The sequence below is a fragment of the Bubalus kerabau genome, chromosome 15, assembly GCF_029407905.1.
Source record: "Bubalus kerabau isolate K-KA32 ecotype Philippines breed swamp buffalo chromosome 15, PCC_UOA_SB_1v2, whole genome shotgun sequence".
In the NCBI taxonomy this organism is placed as follows: domain Eukaryota; kingdom Metazoa; phylum Chordata; class Mammalia; order Artiodactyla; family Bovidae; genus Bubalus; species Bubalus kerabau.
Window position 1 is genome coordinate 36,607,438 of NC_073638.1, and position 12,807 is coordinate 36,620,244.

Below are 12,807 nucleotides of genomic sequence, written 5' to 3' on the forward strand. Positions count from 1 at the left end.
ATGGCCAGAGGGAGGCCATCGACTATGTGAGTGTAGATGAATAGAGGAGAGACGGGGGCTTTCGGACGAACAAGAGCCCTCTGGCAGGAAGGGGAGGGGAACCTTGGGGACTCATGAGCTGGCATTGTTCAAATAGGTCGGGACCTTAATGCAGTGTGGAGTGTGTGCCCCTAAGCACGTGTACAAGTGAGAGCAACCAGTTCTCCCCCACAGGCTCTGAGCAGACCCAGGCTCCCAGGGCCAGCCAAAGAAGGGATTACTTTCTGGTTTAGTAGATTAAATGCTGAGGTTTCTGTGAATTAAACCCCAAAGCAGCTTTGGAATGTTTTCACTATCTCCACTGAGAAAATGAGATCTTTTTCATCTGGTAACACAGGGATAATAATACCCAGATCCCTGGGCTAGAGTGAGGATTAAATGAGATCCTGTACGTCAAAGCCCCGGCCTGTGCCTGGGACACAGCGAGGCCCCAGTAAATGGTGCTTCTCAAGTGAACCAGGGCTCAGGGCTCTGGCTAGAGGCAGGCCTGAAATGAGCTTTATTCCTTAAAGAAGCAGCAGTGCCTGCCTTTTCCTTGGCGTCTTTCAGTTCCTGAGCTTCATGGTCCTGGGGTAGCTCAGGCTCTGGGTCAAATATGGGTTCTTTCCCAGTCTGTCTGCATCCTGGTGTAAGACCTGAAGCAAATTCTGTAATGTCTCTGAGCCCCAGTTGCCTCTTAACAATATGACTTATCTTCTGGGGTTGCTGAAGGATTTGATGATCTCATCTGCCCCTTACTCAGCTCCCAGCCTCCGCCCTCGACCCCCTCCAGACTGTTCTCCGCAGAGAGGCCAAATAAACCCTATCAAACTGAAATTGGAACTTGTTTTCTCGAGCACGCATCTCAGAGTGTTTAGGATAAAATCTGAAGTCCCCACCATGGACTGGCAGGCCCTATGCGATCTGCCATCTGCCTCCTTTCATCCCTAGTTAGTCTGCTTCTGCACTTGGCCAGCAGCAACCTTCCTTTCTCTCCCTAAACAGAGCAGGCTCCTGCCCCAGGGAATCTGTGCGTGTGTTCCCTCTGCCTGAATGCCTTGCCCCCATGAGTGCATGCTAAGTTGCATCCGTTGTGTTCGATTCTTTGCGACATTTTGGACTGTAGCCCACCACGCTCCTCTATCCACGGGATTCTCCAGGCAAGAATACTGGGATGGGTTGCTGTTTCCTCCTCTAGGAGATCTTTCTGACCCAGGGATCAAACCCACATCTATTATGCCTCCTGCGTTGGCAGGTGGGTTCTTGACCACTGGCGCCACCTAGGAAGCCCTCAGAAAACAGATAGAGCAAAGCTTGTCTCCACCATTGATTAAACTTGGCTGAAATCTCTCTGTCACCTCCTCCTAGAGACAACTCCTGATTCTCTCTCTTAAGCAGCATTTTGAGGCTTTCTCAATTCCTCTGTGTGCATATGCACGTGTGTGTGTACTCAGTCAGTCGTGTCCGAGTCTTTGTGACCCCATGGACTGTAGCCCGCTAGGCTCCTCTGTCCATGGAATTTTCCAGGCAAGAGTATTGGAGTGGGTTGCCATTTCCTTCTCAGGGGATCTTTCCGACTCAGGGACTGAACTCGCATCTCCTGCGTTGCAGGCAGTTTCTTTATAACTGCATCACCTGGGAAGCCCCCTCAATTCCCTTATCTTGATGTATTTTCCCCAAGTCACTGAGCATCGGCTGACACTGTCACGTACATTTATCTGTTGTTGTCTCCCTTGTTAGAATGTAGGCTTCAGGAGAGCAGAGACCTTGTTGAGCTCACTGCTGTAGGCCCAGCAAGTGAATAACTCTTTGCTCAATAACAGTTTCTTGAAGGAATAGATGAATGAGTTAGCGCCTGTGAAACATCATTCCTACCCCATGGTGAGCACTCAGAATTGTTAGCAATGGAGTGAAATGACCTTGAAAGTCTAGCCCTAAGACCCATTTCTTGCTGACTGTCAACTTACTGTGCAAGCTCAAGCAATTAACTTACCTTCTTTGGAACCCTGGGCAAGAGAGGATACCCGCTTCTGTGTTAGCTGATGGGGATCGGGGGTCGTGGAAGGGTCGAGTTGATAAGGAGACAGTTTGCCAAGCAAAAGAAGCCCAGGGATAATAAAGTGAAGGCCATTTTCTCTGAGAAAAGCCCGTGTCTCTAATTTTTCAATATGCTGCCAGCTGGGCTGCATCAGGTGGTTGTGCGTAAGGGGAAAAAATGCCTTTGACGGAAACAGTGATGTTTTACTGAGGCCACTTGGTTTTGCTTTCAAATAATTTCTTCAGGGCTCCCAAGTGCCTCCTCTTTCTTACTCATTAGCAGTCTACAGAACTTAAAGGGAGACTCTAATTAGGCAGAACTTTCATATCATTTACTAGGGAAAGATTGAGGGAGGGGGGCTGTCTTATGGGCCAGAGAAAACCTTCTGAATCTGCAGAAAGGCCCTTTGGCTCTAGGCCTCTGACTTGACCTCAGGAACTAAAATGAAAGCCACAGGTCAGGAGGATGCATCTGCCATTTGGAGTAAGCAATTGTTATTTTAAAAATACATAAATTCTGAAAAAGTACACAGGTCTGGGGCATCTGGGGTGCCTGGGGATGGGTCTGACTCTGGCTTGTTGAAGAAGTGCAATTATTGACTCTGCTGTTAATAAGGAATGTGGAGTTAACAGGCTCAGGGCAAAGGAGAAGCAATGAGGACAGCCTGAACTGGCAGAGAAGATTCCAGGGGCTGCTCTGTCGAATCCTCACTCTGAGACCCCATCAGGGAGCGGGCAGGCCTGCTCCCAGTCCCTCTGGAAATCAGTGGAGGTGAAAAATGTTTAGATTCTTGTGCTGATGTGAGCTCAGTGTGTGTGAGCAGCGGTGGGAGGTTGCCTGGAGGGCTGATGTCCTGGGGTCCTACCTATGTAGGTAGAGTGTGCTGAATCAGGGGGATGATAGACCTGCCATCTTCCATATTGATCATCTCCAAAGATATCAGGGTGTTTGCCTGTGGTCCCCAAATTGATAAGGAACATAGACATTACTGGTTAAGCAATAGAACTAAAAAGGTAGCGGAATCTTTGTGACAAGGACACCTGTTAGCCAAGTAGCTATGAGCGTGCCCTTGGAATTAAAGGGATCTAAGTGGGAATCCTGGCTCTATATTGCTGACTGTGTGGCCTTGAGCAGAAATTTTCCTCTTTCTCTGTGAGCCTCATCTTCTTCCTCATCTGTTAAAGAGCATGATTGTGTGTTCTATCTCATAGGAGCTTCTCAAGGGTCAATTTGAGTAAAATTACATAAAATTTTTAGCATGTAGCATGCACTGAACAAATAGCAACAGTTATAAGTATGATTATGCTTACTCTGAGAGAAGGGGAGGCATCCTTGAAGTATTAAGCACGAGGATTCTGGAAGGGATTCTTGTCTGGGAGGGCAATGTGCTAAATGGCCTGGGAGCTTTGGGCAGGGCCAGGGAGGCGAGTCCTGGTCTTTGTGGGCAGCAGCTTTCTCAGGCAGCTCTGCTTCCTCTCCCTGACCTTCTGCCTCTGCCAGGGTGATGCTCATGTGATGCTTGTGGGTGATGTTTGTCCTGTGGGTGGGGAGGCAATGGCTGTTCTTAGATGTGGTCCCTGAAAGGCTTCCTAGAATCCTTTTCACTATGTTGGGCCAGGATGTGGGAAGCAGTGGCTCAGGGTGTTTAGGAAAACTTAGATGATGCCAACCCAGAATAAGATCACCTGGGGGCTGATGACTTCAATCCCAGATGCAAAGGACTCTGGGTTTTAATCTTTCCCATGTCTCCTTTGGTCTGATTTTGACCACCAGCCTGGCTGAGGCAGCTCTACCTGGGGCCACTGGGATCTTAAAAGAGGTGTGCTCCTGGGACCCACCTACAGCTGTTAGCATGAGACTGACCCTAGAGAGGAAATGGGCTTTGGTTTCAGCTAAAGCAGTGATGGGAATGCGATAGGTCAGGTCTTGCGTGTTTGAAACCCCTGAGTGATCATCCTATTCTTGCATGGGTACTACCCCCATGGCATTCCATGTGGGGTTGGAGTCAGCAGCCCCAGGTTAACATATCCTGGTTTGGCACCATCCATGTTATTTACAATCACCTGGGTCCGAAGCCCAGTGATCAGTGATTGACGGTGGTCAGGAAAGGGACCTCTGTGTCTGGTGTTAGACTCATATTATCTCATCCTTTATGACAGACCTATTCTCATCTCCATTTGACTGGTGAAGAAAATGCAGCTCAGAAAAGTTAAGCAAACTACCCAAGGTGACACAGGTAGGGAATGATGAAACTGATTTTTGTGCCTGAGTCTGTGACTTCAAGGTCTGTACTCCATCTATTGAGAGTTGTTTTAAAGGAGACTGGTGATGGGAAGAGGGAGAGAGGGGGCTTCCCTGGTGGCTCAGATGGTAAAGAATCTGCCTGTGATGCAGGAGACCCAGGTTCAATCCCTGGCTTGGGAAGATCCCATGGAGAAGGAAATGGCAACCCACTTCAGTATTCTTGCCTGGAGGATTCCATCCATGGGGTGGCAAAGAGATACAACTGAGCGACTAACACTTTTACCTGGTGATTTCAAGATGTGTGCTCCCTCCATTGAGACTTGTTTTAAAGGAGACTGGTGATGGGGAGAGGGAGAGAGGGTGAACATCTGCCCCAGGGTCATAGTTTGAGAAGTAGGACAGGAAAGCCCCCTTGAGAATGAGAATTGAGGTCAGTGAGTGAGCGTCCGGGATGGTTCCTGCCCACCCCCTCCCTAAGTAAAGGGTGGTAAGGAAGACAGAGCTTGGCTTCCTTTTAAAGGAGGCCCCTCCGGGGAGTGAGCTGCGGGAAGAATGTGCGGAGTGGCAGAGTGGCCATCTCCTACCATCGTGCTGGTTCTGCTGTGGTGAGAAAAGCCCCAGTTCCAGTTTGGCTATGGCAGCACAGACGGGACAGACTGGGAGTTTGGGGGAGACATTGTCACCCGCTCTCCCCTGACTTTGTCTGTGGCCTTATGCCTGCCACTCACACCACCTCCACGGGTCTAATTCTGATATTCTATGCCAGGGCCCCCTAAACTTGAGAGTGCCTGAAAATCATCTGAGGGGCTTGGTAAAAATTAAATTCTGTTTCATGGAGCTCCCAGAACAGGCTGGTGCCATCACCCAGGGACCACACTCTGACTAACCCATTCTCATCCTCTGGACTCTGAGGCACACTGTGTGGACAGCACCAGAGTCAAGGTATTTTTTTCCTCTGTGTAGACCCGGAGTGTTAATAGATGAATTTGTGCCAAATGACATGTCTGTCTGGCCTCTCAAAGCTTCTTTCAGGACATCTTCCCTGATCTGCTTCTACCGTCAGCTCCTTTAGGTGCAAAGTGGTTAGGAATATGGACCCTGGAGCCAGATGTTTTGGGTTCAAATCTTAACTCTGCCTGTGTGACCTTGAGCAAGTTACTTAACTTCTCTGAGCCTTGGTTTCACCATCGTAAGCTGCAGATGATGGCGATACTGATCTCACAGAGTAGAGGATTAAAGGAGTGATCATGGGTAAAGCTCTCAGAGTGAGCCCGTTATAGATGTTCCCTCTTCTTCATTATTTTTGCCATCATCACCATCCCTTTCCTCCCAGCCTCCCTCTAGCCCTCACTTGTTCCTCTCTGGGCCCCAGTGCCCAGCACAGAGAATTTTCTCAGAACTCAAGTGGGGTGCCCTGAGGCCAGGCAGAGCAGGACTGCTGCTCACAGGATGCAGATTTATGGCCCGGAGGCCAACATTAGGGCCGACTGAGGGATTCTGGTGGGATTACAGGCTCCTCTCAGCAGGTCAACCTTTTCTCATCTTATCTGGGAGCTGACAGAAAACAGAGGGTGACCCAGTTCAAGCCTCACCCTGCTCTGGGGGCCATGACCAAACCCTTTGTGATCTGGACATTTTGCCTGTCTCCTGGGTTTTGCTCTAAGGGTAACCCTCTCCCATAAACCAAGCCTGGTGAGTCTGGGGGAGCCCATGAGTGTGGGTGGGGTGTGCTTCCAAGCTGTCAGATGTGACACGGGACTAGGTCTGTTTCATCACTGACTCCCCTGCCTTCTCACCAAATGCTGGGGATGCCGTACACTGCCGGGGGGCTGGAGGGGTCCATGCCACACTCTGACAGAACGCAGTCCCCTCTTCAGATCCCTGGCTAAAGAGAAAAATGCAAGCACAGAAAACAAAGGCCCCACTGCCCAGCATAAAATACTGCTTTCTAATCCCAAGCGTGGCCAAGTACCCTGTTAAGATATTTAGAAGGCTCTTGAATTATTTCCACTTGAAAAATGTTTTTATGTCTCCCATTCTGTTTACTTGATTGGCTAAGGTGTAATTGCTCTCCTGGCCCAGACTTTGCTTCCTCACCGATGGGGACCCTGCTTCTGCATCTTGATATTAAGAACAGATACTGAGAGCTGAATGGGGCATTGTTTCCTGGCCAGATCAGTAGCTGCTGCCTGCATTTAGCGAGCAAGCAGTCCAAGACTGGCAGCCCAACTTAGACCACGCTGTGGCTTGCTTTGATTACTTGGTTCCATCCCGCTCCAATCAGGAATGGATCACACATGTCCAGGTTTGCATTTGCTCTTCCTCCCCTACGTGTTTTCCACAGTTGCAGCTTAAAGGAGTCGGTTTGGGGTTGGAAATCTACTTCGGTTTCTGTGTGTTCAGGGGGTTGGGCTGGAGTAACAGGGGATGTCCCCTGGTTGTCCCTTCTCCCCAACCTGCCCCCACCTCCCCCCCCCCCCCCGCCCCCACCACTGACTCAAAGCAGAGGCTTGGAATGTAAGCATCTTCTGCTGATATGTTCCCTTACTTGTGACCAGAAAATGTTCTAGAAACATCCCTCTGATTAAGAACAATGAGTAACGCCCATTCTTTCCCCAGCAGGCAGTAATCACTTGAAATTTGGCACTTTCACATTTTAACCAGATAGGTCTAAATATAGAATCATAGCATCTCATTTTAAAAGGATTTGGGAACACGATCTACTGGTTACTTAAAAACTCTTGACTGCAAGTCTTTATTATCCTGCCCGTGTCCCCCCTGCCTCCCTCTGCTCATCGTGACGTTTGGCCATAAATGCCAAGAACCCAAATAGAAGCCTTTGAGCTGTGGGACCCAGCTAAAGAACAATGGCAGGATGTTGGCTCGCAGAGTGTCAGCATTTGCCAAATAAGTTTATCCTTTATTTATTGTTTTCACTGTGGCTTAAAACATGCAGTCCTCAAAGCCAAGTCTCTAAACTGAAACGTATGTCAGGCCTGCTTCTGCTCATGACGAACTCGGGGACTTTCCCCTTTGCTCCTCGCCAGTGACTGGGACCAAAGAGAGTATGTTTTGAATTTACTGAGAGATCTTCTGCTTTGGGCTCAGTTTTTGTACTTTTAAAAAGCAATCAATAACGGCCAGTTTGTAATAAGAAAAATTTATGAACTGACAGGCAAAATGTAATTACGGAGGGGATTCCTTGCAAGAAAAAAGAGGTGATGTTAACAGACATCCCGACAATCTGTTTGCACTCATTTTCATTCATATAAATGATGAAGTGCTTCTGGGTGGAAGGAGCGTTCTCCAAAGTCTTCCCAGGAGCCTGGAAATGTCGCTGCCAAAGTTTTTGCTAATGAAGGGCAATGAGTTGTGTTAACTTCTCATTGTTATCCACGACGTGGATTTTTCACAGTGTTGTTTTTATGACTATAACTTAGCCAGCAGCAATTTCTACACCTCGTCTTGTTGGTCCCTGAGGAGACCCAGCATGTTTGGGAGTTTCTGGAAACCGAGGCGGTGTTGCAGCACCCCAGGAGGCTTCGGTTCCTTCCACTCATCCCTCTGTCTCCTCTGGCCACTTTCTTCTTTCAGTCTTGGCTGCTGAAGAGAGACCTGGAATTTCCTGTCTGTAAAAGGTGTCCTTCAAGAGGGAGAGCGGAGGTTCCTGGCTGCATACTGGAAGTTGCCCCCAAACTACCTGATGCTGGTGAGGATGGAGCATAGGGCCTTTATATATCCTAAGACTTGGGCTTCCCTGGTGGCTCAGTGGTAGAGAATCCACAGGCAAGGCAGGAGATATAGGAGAGGCAGGTTTGATCCCTGGGTTGGGAAAATCCCCTGGAGGAGGGCATGGCAATCCACTCCAGTATTCTTGCTTGGAGAATCCCATGGACAGAGGAGCCTGGAGGGCTAAAGTCCATAGGGTCACACAGAGTCAGACATGACTGAGATGACTTAGCATACACACATGCATATCACAAGTCTTAACAAATGCTTGAAAAATAGTAATGGCATCTGACACCCATATGTTACTTCCAAATCATAAAGTACTTTAGATACCAATGTCCATTTTGACCTTCCCAGCAATCTGCAGGGACATTTACTATTATACTCATTTTACAGACTAGGAAATTTAGGCTCAATGACATTACTTGACTTGCCCACAGTCACCAAGCTTATTAATACTGGAACCAGGATTTGAACCCACATTTCTCTGTCTCTTAGGCATGTGGTCTTCTGAACATGGCAGAAGTAGAAAGGTCAGTTCTTTTAGGAAGATGGAGGAACAGAATAGACATTCTGTTACAGAAATATGATTTAGTGACATTGTACTTAAATTGGCTGACTTTTAAGGGGAGACCAAGGTTGGAGAAGGCAATGGCACCCCACTCCAGTACTTTTGCCTAGAAAATCCCATGGACGGAGGAGCCGGGTAGGCTGCAGTCCATGGGGTTGCTAGAGGCGGACACGACTGAGTGACTTCACTTTCACTTTTCACTTTCATGCATTGAAGGAAATGGCAGCCCACTCCAGTGTTCTTGCCTAGAGGATCCCAGGGATGGGGAAGCCTGGTGAGCTGCCATCGATGAGCTCGCACAGAGTCGGACACGACTGAAGCGACTTAGCAGCAGCAGCAGTAAGGTTGCCAAAAATGTGAGAACTGTTTTACCATTTTGCATTTGCAGGCTGTGTTGATTTTCCAGGTATGTCCATATCTTGACTTTCTGTCATTTGCTTTCTGTCACCACAGCCCTGTGGAGGGGGCCAGGGAGACATCTCTATTCCCACATTGGAGGAGAGCAAAGCTATGAGGCTGGGGGACCTGCCTGGGTCAGAGAGGGCACCCCCAGGAAGCTGGAAGCTCCTGATCACATCACCACAGCTCACTGACGTACAAGAGGGGCATTTTCTTGCTTCTACAGAAAAGAAAACCTTAGTATGCTTTACTTTTTTTTCCCCTTCATGTTAACCTCTCAGTTGAAAGTTGAATCACAAATCAAGTTGAGATCTAGGAGTGAGTTGAAGTGAGCCCCATCCCCACAAAGAGCAGTAACTAGAAAGAGGGGCCAGGGCCACCACAGCCTGATTCCCATCTAGATATTCAGTCCCAGTCCTTATGCCTCTGCAGCCTGGGCAGTTCTCAGTTACCTAAGTGGACAGTGACGTCTCACAGAGATTTTCAGTAACAAATGTGGAAACAGAAGGGGTCTGAGCCTCCTGCACTTACCCAACGATCCAAATGCACAGCAGCTCTCTTTATCTGACCGAGGCCCCTGGATGTAGGTTTGGGTATGTTTGGCTCTGTGTCTCCTCCCCGGGCACAGTAACTGGTGACAGGTGTGGCCACAGGACAGATGTGGCTGTGGGGACAAGGTTACCCTGTCAGCCTTATCAGTTAGGAATCTGGTTTCTAGATCTTTTATTTCTTTTTTATTACAGTAAAGCTGCAGACCCTGTAACTCTGTGGTTTCAAATCTCATTCTCTTCTTGCTCCTGTGTCTGTGGGGCATCTGGGTGTTGACTGATCTAGTCGGAGTCAACCCCAGTGCTGTGGGTTGGGTTCAGATCTGCCCCCTGTATCCTTGCGTCCTCCAAGGCCCGTGGGCCCACCTGGGCGAGAGCCATGGTGATGGCAGATGTGCAAGTCACATTTGCAAACATTCCACCCATCAAAGCCAGTCATGTGGCCCGGCCCAGCCTCAGTGGACCAGGGAAATCTGCTCAGGGAACCCAAAGAGAGTAAGAATTTACTGAACTTTCAAATTATCACACAAGCTACCTGACTGGCATCCTATTTCCTAATTGACTCTAACTCAGAGGGAGAAAAGAGATGTGACTATGATAGAATTTCCCCTGAAATCCCCTACACAGAGACCCTGAGCCCTAGATGCTGAGGGTAGAGAGGACTTCAAGAAGGGCAAGCAGGCAGGGGCAGCTGCCTTCCTGTGATGGATCAAGGGCACTGAGCTGGGGACCAGCAGATCCTGGGCAGTGCCTTGAAGAGTGACAGGATAGTGATGGAAAACAGAAGCACCAGAGCTGGCATGAACTGGGTTCAAATCCCAGCTTCTCTACTTACTGAGCATGCGATTTCCTACTCTAGGGCTCCATTTGCTTATCTATAAAAGGAGGACAATCCCATGTACCTCAAGGCAGGCAAGTGAGCAGGGAGAGCTAGCAGAGAGCAAGGATGCTGGGTGCAGGAGGATGCTCTGAAGGGAAGGAGGGAAAACCTAGTGATATCTGAGAAGCTTGGGTTTCTGGACAGGAAGAGAATGCTAGGATAAGTTTAGTGAGTGGAGTTGAGTGGGGTGGCTTCTATTTCCGCTGGTTAGAATCTCAATGTCCCATCCCAATCCCAGTTCCTTCATTCCTTCCAGAAATGTTTACTGAGCTGCTGCCCCGTGCCAGGCACCAGTCTAGGTGCTGGGACTGCATCAGTGAATGAACCAGATGAAACTCTGCCCTCGTGGGGGGTGGGGTGGGGCTGGGACTGAATTAATGAAGCATGGGTACATTTCAGGCACTGTGCTGGGCTCCATATGTATCATTGCCAGAAGGTTACTGTTCTTTCTCACTTGGGGATTAGAAAACTGAGAGTGGTGGAAGTAAATAACCATTCCGTGGCCATCTGCAGCCTGTAAGAGATACAGCTGATACTGCTCCATCCTGGAGTCTTTCTACTCTGTCACATCTCCAGGCACGAAGAAGGTTTGTGAACAAGCCCTGAGACTCTTGGAGGAGCAAGGGAGACTAGAAGAGAAGTGGCGGTGAAAGCGTTGTTGTGGGCAGAGGCGCTGGGCTGGGCATTCCAGGTTGGTGCTAGAGCATGGGTGAGAGTCCTGAATGCAGGCAGTTCCTCTCCCGGCCTGTCCAGAGGGGACCAGTGCTCCCTTTAAGACTGAGGGAGCTCCAGGGGATCCCTATGAGCTTCTTCACTATTAAGCCCAACCTGCTCCCTTCACTAATGTCAAATGCTCCAAGATAATGGGACCAAGGCCTGTTTGAAATCAAAAAGAAATCTGAAACAGATGTTAGGGAACCTTTTTTTTTTAAACTTTGAATATGAGGATGAGCCCAGCAATTATTGGCAGAACTCTGGCCTGTGTCAGAAACAATTAGCTGCCTGGCCTGAGACCAAATGGATCCCCCAGCTTCCTTTTACTTCCTTTCTGGCTCAAGCCAGATGTGTTTCCAAGGCTGAGCTGTGGCCTTCCCAATGGATGGGTGGACCCTGGGTCTCTGACTCAGTCTGGACCTATAACCTCCCTGTTCTGCTCCTCCTGACCCACTGTCTTTCTCTCTTCCTGACCTTTTCTCCTTTGCTTTCTAATTCCCACCCCCACCAATACTAATCATGTAATCTTGGCAGGTTCACACACACAAACACACACCAAACATGCCACTTCCAATTTTGCCTCAAGATTCATAATGAGGACCAACCAGACAGGGCCATCCAAAAATTTATAATCCTCCTGTTCATCAATGCCCCTCAAATAATCTTTCTGTGGTATTTACTCTTAGTCATGGCAACTGAATGGGCTCTTGGCTGGGGCCCTGATTCGGAAATTCCATAGACTTTGGATTCAAGAACACCATTAACTGAGCACTTCTGGTGTGCCAACCACTTGACAAGCATATTCCAGCTCTTTTCAAGGTCTCTTCAGCTTTCTGTGGTGGTCAGATCTCATGCTTCATTGGCTCCTGCCCCATCCTGCAGGACTGTCTGGTCTTGTGTGGAGGAACTCAGGATGGTCACCTAGAGGCTCCTGACTTGGCCATGTATGTGATGACCATATGCAGCCTTTGGGAGATCTTACTCGCTTACCCATGGAGTCATCAGGGCTCTAATATCAATGAGTGTGACCAGGTCCCCAAAGCTCCTCCATCTGCCACTCTTCAGAGACTAGAACATGGCTGAACTCTATGTAAGAGGACTTCCCTCCTGCCTCCCTACACCCTCATCTGAGTTGCTTGGGTCTCAGGCTGTGCTGGCCATGGACTAAATTTTATCAAGTCCCTCTGGAAACCCACGCCTCCTCTTCTACCACAACTTCCTTCTCCATAGGGCTTATTCTAAAATTTCTTTAGCTTGACTGGGTGACTGAGATCCCCAAGAGGTATTATGTTGTCACCTCCTCCATGTTTTTGCGCCTTATTTCCTCGAGTTTACATTCCCTTCTCTCTAGAAAGAGGGGCCTGTGTTCCCTTCCTTCCCCACACCTCTGGACATGACAGATGTCCCAGAGGTACCGTCGACTTTATCTCAGTGTAGGTTACGTTGACTCCTCACAGTGACCCTGTGATGAAGCTAACCAGGTTATTTTGTGGTCTAAATCAGTGGGTGGAAGCTGAACATGAAAGAGAGTTCACTGTGCTCCAGGAGTCCTGGGTTCTAGACCTGGTTTTGCCACTGATCCCAATGGGGCACCATAGCCAAATCTGTTCTCCTCTGTGGTTTTCTGAGTTCCTACCCATGAACTGAAGATAGCAAGAAGATGGCT

The 12,807-nt window shown here is 48.8% G+C and overlaps 1 non-coding gene across 1 annotated transcript; it reads left to right on the forward strand.

Moving 5' to 3' along the window:
* Positions 1-4,408: 4,408 nt before the first annotated feature.
* TRNAH-GUG (transfer RNA histidin (anticodon GUG)) lies at positions 4,409-4,480 on the forward strand. The gene has a single exon. It is a non-coding gene; the product is annotated as a tRNA-His (tRNA).
* The last annotated feature ends 8,327 nt before the right edge of the window (positions 4,481-12,807 follow it).